The sequence below is a fragment of the Triticum aestivum genome, chromosome 7A (assembly GCF_018294505.1).
Source record: "Triticum aestivum cultivar Chinese Spring chromosome 7A, IWGSC CS RefSeq v2.1, whole genome shotgun sequence".
Lineage (NCBI taxonomy): Eukaryota > Viridiplantae > Streptophyta > Magnoliopsida > Poales > Poaceae > Triticum > Triticum aestivum.
Window position 1 is genome coordinate 5668261 of NC_057812.1, and position 6983 is coordinate 5675243.

The following is a 6983-nucleotide window of genomic DNA, read 5'->3' on the forward strand; positions in this document are numbered from 1 at the left end:
CAGGAGCGGCGTCGGAGCTTGCCGGAAACTCTGTTTCCATGGAGCGTCGTCTACGTGCGGTGGCGACTCCGTGAGGCCTCCAGCTTAATCCTTTTCTTTAATCCAATCAAATAGTTTCATGTCAGATCAGTTTGTAACCTTACGTAAACCACATCATTACGTGGATGTAGCACTGCTCAATCCACGTAGGCACAAACAAAACCATGTCAGCTTCGAGAAAGTAGGAGGTGACGAATGGACCCTTCCCGCAGTATGGGCCTCTCAACTGACGACAACGCAACCCATCGCGGTCTAGCCGGTTATATAGTCTGTCTCCCCTAATAATAATCGACCCCTGCCGCATTCTGCTTTGCTTCCTCCGTCCACTCCACGGCCGCTCACCTCACGAACCTCCGCCTCCAGCGCCCGCCGGATGGAGGAAGGGGTCGGGTGGCTAGCGCTGGCCATCCTCGCAAGCCCCCTGATCGACAAGCATGATCCCTGGGTTAGCGAAGCCGGGCTCGCAGAGGAGATCGACGGGCTCAAGTCTGAAATCAAGGGAGTCCACATGGTGGTCTCTGCTGTGAAGGGCAGGGCGCTCGGGAACGAGGCACTGGCTGGATCTCTTGTTCATCTCAAGGAGGTGCTCTATGACGCCCGAAACCTGGTCGACGACCTCGACTACTACAGGCTCCAACAAGGTATTACTAGTTGTGATTTTTCATTGCAAAATACTACTGTACACTGCAGTTGTGATCTATATATATCCGACCTTCCTTCTTCAGGTGGTGAGTGTATAATATAAATAGCAGATGCATATGTCGCTACGGAATCTAGTTTCGTTGATGATTTCAGTCAGCTTGTATGTACGATTTAGCGCACACCTTCCTGCTGAAATCTTTCATCTTCGGTTTAGTTTCTTTCCCATGTGAAAAAAGGAGAAAAAATAAACCCTTCCCGGGCTTGTGAAGCCTGGGAGTCTTGTTCTTGGCACTGAACCTGCAACTTTTGGCATGGTTTGTTCCCTAAATGTAAAATTTTAGTTGATGTTCTCCCTGTTCATCTAAAAGTTGAAGGTTTGGACGATGGTCATACGGGACCATGCTAACAGTAATACTTGTCTTACTTTTTAGGCAAGCCCGCTTCGATCGAGCCAACAAGTAGCAGCCATGGCAAGAGGCTACGGTCCAAGGCATGGGACCATTTCGTCGTGACAAGAGATGGTTATGATAACCCTGTGCAGGCAGAATGTAAATACTGTCACACCATAGTACAATGTAAGACTAAATACGGGACAGGAGTTTTGTCAAGGCATGTCAGAAGTGCTAGTTGTATGGAAATAACCCGATCCCTACCAAGTCACCAACCACAAGACTCTTCCCCAAGGTACGTTTTACGGACCCAAGAACAACGTGCATTTCCTTATGAACTACTATACATGAACAATCCATGCCTTTTTACATCTTCGCCCTGCCACACTTTATTTTGGAGTTGTACTTTTCTTAGATGCAAACTGGAATTCCCGCATCACAATCCCTATTTTGCGTACTTTTCTATCATTCAATGGATCATCCAAATATTTTTTGTTTTGGCCAAACTACCAACTTCTCATCCAAATTATATCAATCTCTAAATTTTATCTTTTAGGAAACAATCTAATCACTTTTCATCCAAATTATATCAATCTCTAAATTTTGTCTTTTAGGAAACAATCTAATTACTTTTCATCCATTTCTGCATCCATCTATACCCCTTCTTGTTCTGTTAATTCATTATTTACACTATCTACTTAAGAACCCTTTCTTTCTTCTTGTAGCATAAGCAATGTTACTGGAGAAGCCATGCCTGTTTCAGTTTGTAATTCATCCAGCAGAAAAAGAATGAGAATTGGTCGTGAGTCAACACAAGTCACCACAGATAACACAAAGCTCTGGAACAAGGACGGATTTTCGAGCAGGTTACGAGAATTAATTAATCAGTTGCAAGGCATCCAAGGGGATGTGAGAGGAGTTATAAATATACCTGTGCTAGATTCTGTTGCAGCTTCAAATCACCGTTGGAGTACAACCTATGATGCATGCCGAAGAACATCGAGTCTTCATCAAAGGAAAATGTACGGGAGATCTGCAGAGAAAATTTTTATCATCAAGTTGATAAGCGAACACAAATCAGCTGGTGGTGTCACTGTTCTGCCTATTGTAGGCATCGGAGGAATTGGGAAGACAGCTTTGGCTCAACTTGTATACAATGATCCATCAGTGGAAAATCAATTTGACCACAAGATATGGATTTGGGTGTCTAACAACTTTGATGAAGTGAGGCTCACAAGGGAGATGTTAGATTTTGTGTCATAGGAAACACATGGAGGGCTTTGCAACCTTGCCAAGCTTCAGGAGATCTTGAAGGGTAATATCAAGTCAAAGAGGATTCTACTTATTTTAGATGATGTTTGGGATGACAAAAATGACTGCCAATGGAACCAGCTGTTGGCTCCTTTTAAGTCTGACAATGCAAACAACAATTTGATACTAATGACAACTAGAAAACCATCTGTTGCAAAAAGGAGAGGAACGGCTGAACCAATTAAGTTAGGTGCGTTGGAAAAAGATGATTTCTGGTTATTGTTTAAAGCACATGCATTTGGTGATGAGAACTACGAAGAGCAAGAAAGTCTAAGTGGCATAGGACAAAAAATAGCACACAAGTTAAAAGGAAACCCATTAGCGACACAAACTGCAGGAGCACTATTAATAGAGCATCTCACCGTTGAACATTGGACTAACAGTCTAAAGAATGAAGATTGGAAATCTCTGCACCTCAGTAGTGGAATTATGTCATCTTTGAAGTTTTGCTATGACGAGCTGCCCTTCCATTTACAGCAGTGCTTCTCATATTGTTCTATATTCCCATACGGTTATCAGTTTCCCGCGGAGGAGTTAGTCTGTATGTGGATTTCACACGGATTTGTGAAGCTAGACGATTCAAGTGCGAGTTTAAAGGATACGGGATGGTACTATCTAACTGACTTGGTGAACCTGGGCTTCTTTGAGCAAGTCATCTCTTCGGTCAGACAAACTTCCTATTCCATTAGTGGTCTCATGCATGAGTTTGCAAGGGTTGTTTCAAGAACGGAGTGTGCAACAATAGATGGTATATATTGCAATGAAATATTGCCAACTGTACACCATTTGTCAATACTAACTGATTCAATATATTCCATGGATGATCAGATGAGCAACATACCTTGTAGCAGGAAGTTTGAAGCAAAATTGAGAAGTTCATTTACATCAGTGAAAAAATTGAGGTCATTGGTGTTAATTGGGCAGTATGACTCTTTCTTCTTCAAAGCCTTCCAAGAAGTATTCCAAAAGGAACATCATTTGCGAGTGCTGCATTTGTCTGCAACATCTGCTGATTTTCATTCCTTCTTGTGTAGTAGGGTAAATCATAGACATCTCCAGTATCTGAAACTTCAGGACAGTCATGTTGAGTTGGGTTCCTCGCCTCAAGTTTCGAGCAAGTTTTTCAATCGAGTGTTAGATGGTTGGCTTACCTCTTTACAAACAATTCATCTAGAGAACTGTGGAGAATGCTGGATAGTTCCATCACTGAAAAGGCTTCCGTCTCTTACAAGGTTATTTTTGAGAAACATGCGGAAAGTAAGAGAAGTATCGTTTCCATCATTGGAGGAGCTAGTTTTAGTTGAAATGTCAGAGTTGGAGAGTTGTGTGTGCACTTCTCTTGGAGATATGAACTCTAGTTTAAGGGTATTGGATATCCGAAATTGCCACGCACTCAAGATGTTTGATTTGCTTGAGAAACATCATAGCTTCAAAATGAAGAAGGGTTCATGGTTGCCCAATCTTAGGAAGTTCATTGTTTACGATTGTCCTCACTTGGAAGTAGTGATCCCTCTTCGGCCTTCAGCCACATTTTCTGAACTTTTAATCAGCAGAGTTTCAACATCTTTGACAATAGACAAGTTTTACATGGAAACATTCGAAATTAGGCCAAATAGTCTTTTGGGTGAGTCTTTTGGTGAGATGAGATTGGATGAAAAAATCTTGGCATTCCATAATCTGAGGGACCTCAAATGTTTGGAAATAAGTTTCTGCAGGAATCTGACGTCTATTCCACTAATAAGTTTTCATCAGCTCGTATCTTTAGAGAGTTTGACAATAGTGGGCTGCACAAAACTCTTCTCTTCGGATGTTGTGTCAGCGCACACCCATGAAGATATGATAGCTGCAGATTATATAGCCCTCCCATGTCTTGAAAGTCTCAGTATTTTTTCATGTGGAATAACGGGGAAGTGGCTATCTCTGATGCTTCGACATGCGCCGGCAGTGAAGAAATTGATGTTAAATGGCTGTCCAAAGTTGACACAGTTACGGATTGAAGAGGAAGAAAACGGCCAGTCGAATCTCAACCCAGCCTCGGAGGCTTCATCATCAGGATATCAAAATGGTTTGTCAGCAAGCTCAGATCCAGACGGTTTGTGGTGCATCCCGTCGAATCTCACCACTTCTCTCAAAACTATAACTATTGAAAGATGCCCTCATCTAATATTTGACGTCGCCAGATTTACCTCCCTCGAGGAACTACAAATACTCGGGGGATGCCCCAAGATGCTCTCGTCTTTGGTGCACAGAAGACTGCTCCTACCGCAATCACTTGAACAAATTGCAATATATGAGTATCCTCAGGAAACCATTCAGCCATGCTTTCTGAATAACCGTACGTGCCTCAAAAAGATACAGTTATTTTATAGCTGAGCTTTGAATTCTGTAATGCTGCACTCCTGTACATCGTTGGAAGACTTGACAATTAGAGAATGCAAATCACTCACTGCATTACACGGCATGGAATCGCTCAGGACTCTCAGGGCTTTGGCACTATATTCGAACTCAAGTTTGGAGCTTCTAGAGCTGAAACCGTTGACACTGCTGGAAGATCTTGAGATTGTACACTGTACTTCGCTCGTCCCACTAGAGGGCTTGCGATCCCTCGTGAACCTCAGGCATTTCAAAGTAGTCGGATCCCTGACAGGGTTTGGAGAGAGTTGTGATGGGACCATTTTCCCTAGACTGGAAAGTCTTACTATCGATATGTTGTCTCGCCTTACCACGCCATTCTGCAAGGGCCTTACCTGCCTCCAACAACTAAAGCTATATGATTTGAAAGAAGCAAGATTAACAGATGAGCAAGAGAAGGCACTTCTGCAGGTCCCTGCAGGATCTCCATTTTCTCAACTGTGATGACCTGGTACATCTTCCGGCGAGGCTGCACAGCCTTCCTTCCCTCAAGAGGTTAAAGATCGGATGGTGTCCACGCATCTCAGAGCTACCCAAGGAGGGCCTCCGACCTTCGCTGGAGAAACTTCATATAGTATGTTGTGATGATCTGGAAGATCTTCCTGCGGGGCTGTACAACCTTCCTTCCCTCAAGAAACTGAAGATCGAGTGTTGTAAGGGCCTCTCACGGCTGCCCAAGGAGGGCCTCCCACCCTCGTTGGAACAGCTCAAGGTCGAAGACTGCGGCAACAAGCTCTCAAAACAATGCAGATTGCTAGCAACAAGCAAACTAAAGGTCAAGATTGAGGAGCCCTTTCTGGGATGATTACCTGCTGTCTTGCTGCTGTGTAAGGTAGGTACACTTCTTAGTTTCTACCATACTACATTGGTGTCTGTCAACAGAAGATGATGAACACCTTTTCCATTTTAATTGACGTATTGACGTGTTGGTGCGCCATTAGTGTGCAAATACTAATGGCGCACCACATCCACGGTGCGCCATTAGTAAATTTTTTTTTTACAAAATTTCATCAAAACTACTAATGGCGCACCGTGGAAGTGGTGCGCCATTAGTAGTTGAACTAGTAATGGCGCACCACTCCCACGGTGCGCCATTAGTAAAAAAAGTTTTTTTAAATTGTTTTTCAAAACTATTAATGGCGCACCGTGGGAGTGGTGCGCCATTAGTAGTTGAACTAGTAATGGCGCACCACCCCCACGGTGCGCCATTAGTAACTTGGCCACCACTTCCACCGAATGCACCCCCCTCCCCCCGTGGACCACCTTTTCAGTTTTAAAAAAATAAACAAAAATGATGTAAATGTCAAAAAAATAAAAGAAAATAAGTTTCCCATGTGATATGTGGTCTAGTTGTTGTGAAAATTTACAAATATGAATTTCGACTTTATTTGCAAAATCTCTCGAGAATTTGTAAAATGGGCATAACTTTTGCGTACGAACTCGGATGAAAAAGTTTTTTATATGAAAAATCATCTACGCTGCGTGCGATCTATGAGTAACGCTGCTTGGATCGGTCGGATCTGGAAGACGTACGACTACTTCGTCTACGTTGCGTCAACTCTTCCGCTGTTGATCTACAAGGGTACGTAGATCACACTCTCCCCTCTCGTTGCTATGCATCACCATGATCTTGCGTGTGCGTAGGAGAATTTTTGAAATTACTACGTTCCCTAACAGTGGCATCCGAGCCTGGATTTCTGGTTTGATGTTATATGCACGAGTAGAACACAAGTGAGTTGTGGGCGATATAAGTCATACTTCCTACCAGCATGTCATACTTTGGTTCGGCGGTATTGTTGGATGAAGCGGCCCGGACCGACATTACGCGTACGCTTACGCGAGACCGGTTCTCCCGACATGCTTTGCACATAGGTGGCTTGCGGGTGACTGTTTCTCCAACTTTAGTTGAACCGAGTGTGGCTACGCCCGGTCCTTGCGAAGGTTAAAACGGCATCAACTTGACAAACTATCGTTGTGGTTTTGATGCGTAGGTGAGATTGGTTCTTGCTTAAGCCCGTAGCAGCCACGTAAAACTTGCAACAACAAAGTAGAGGACGTCTAACTTGTTTTTGCAGGGCATGTTGTGATGTGATATGGTCAAGACATGATGCTAAACTTTATTGTATGAGATGATCATGTTTTGTAACCGAGTTATCGGCAACTGGCAGGAGCCATATGGTTGTCGCTTTA

At 43.5% G+C, this 6983-nt stretch overlaps 1 pseudogene; it reads left to right on the forward strand.

Annotated features, from left to right (window-relative positions):
- The first annotated feature begins 412 nt into the window (after positions 1 to 412).
- LOC123147579 (disease resistance protein RGA2-like) lies at positions 413 to 5598 on the forward strand (annotated as a pseudogene).
- Positions 5599 to 6983: the final 1385 nt, after the last annotated feature.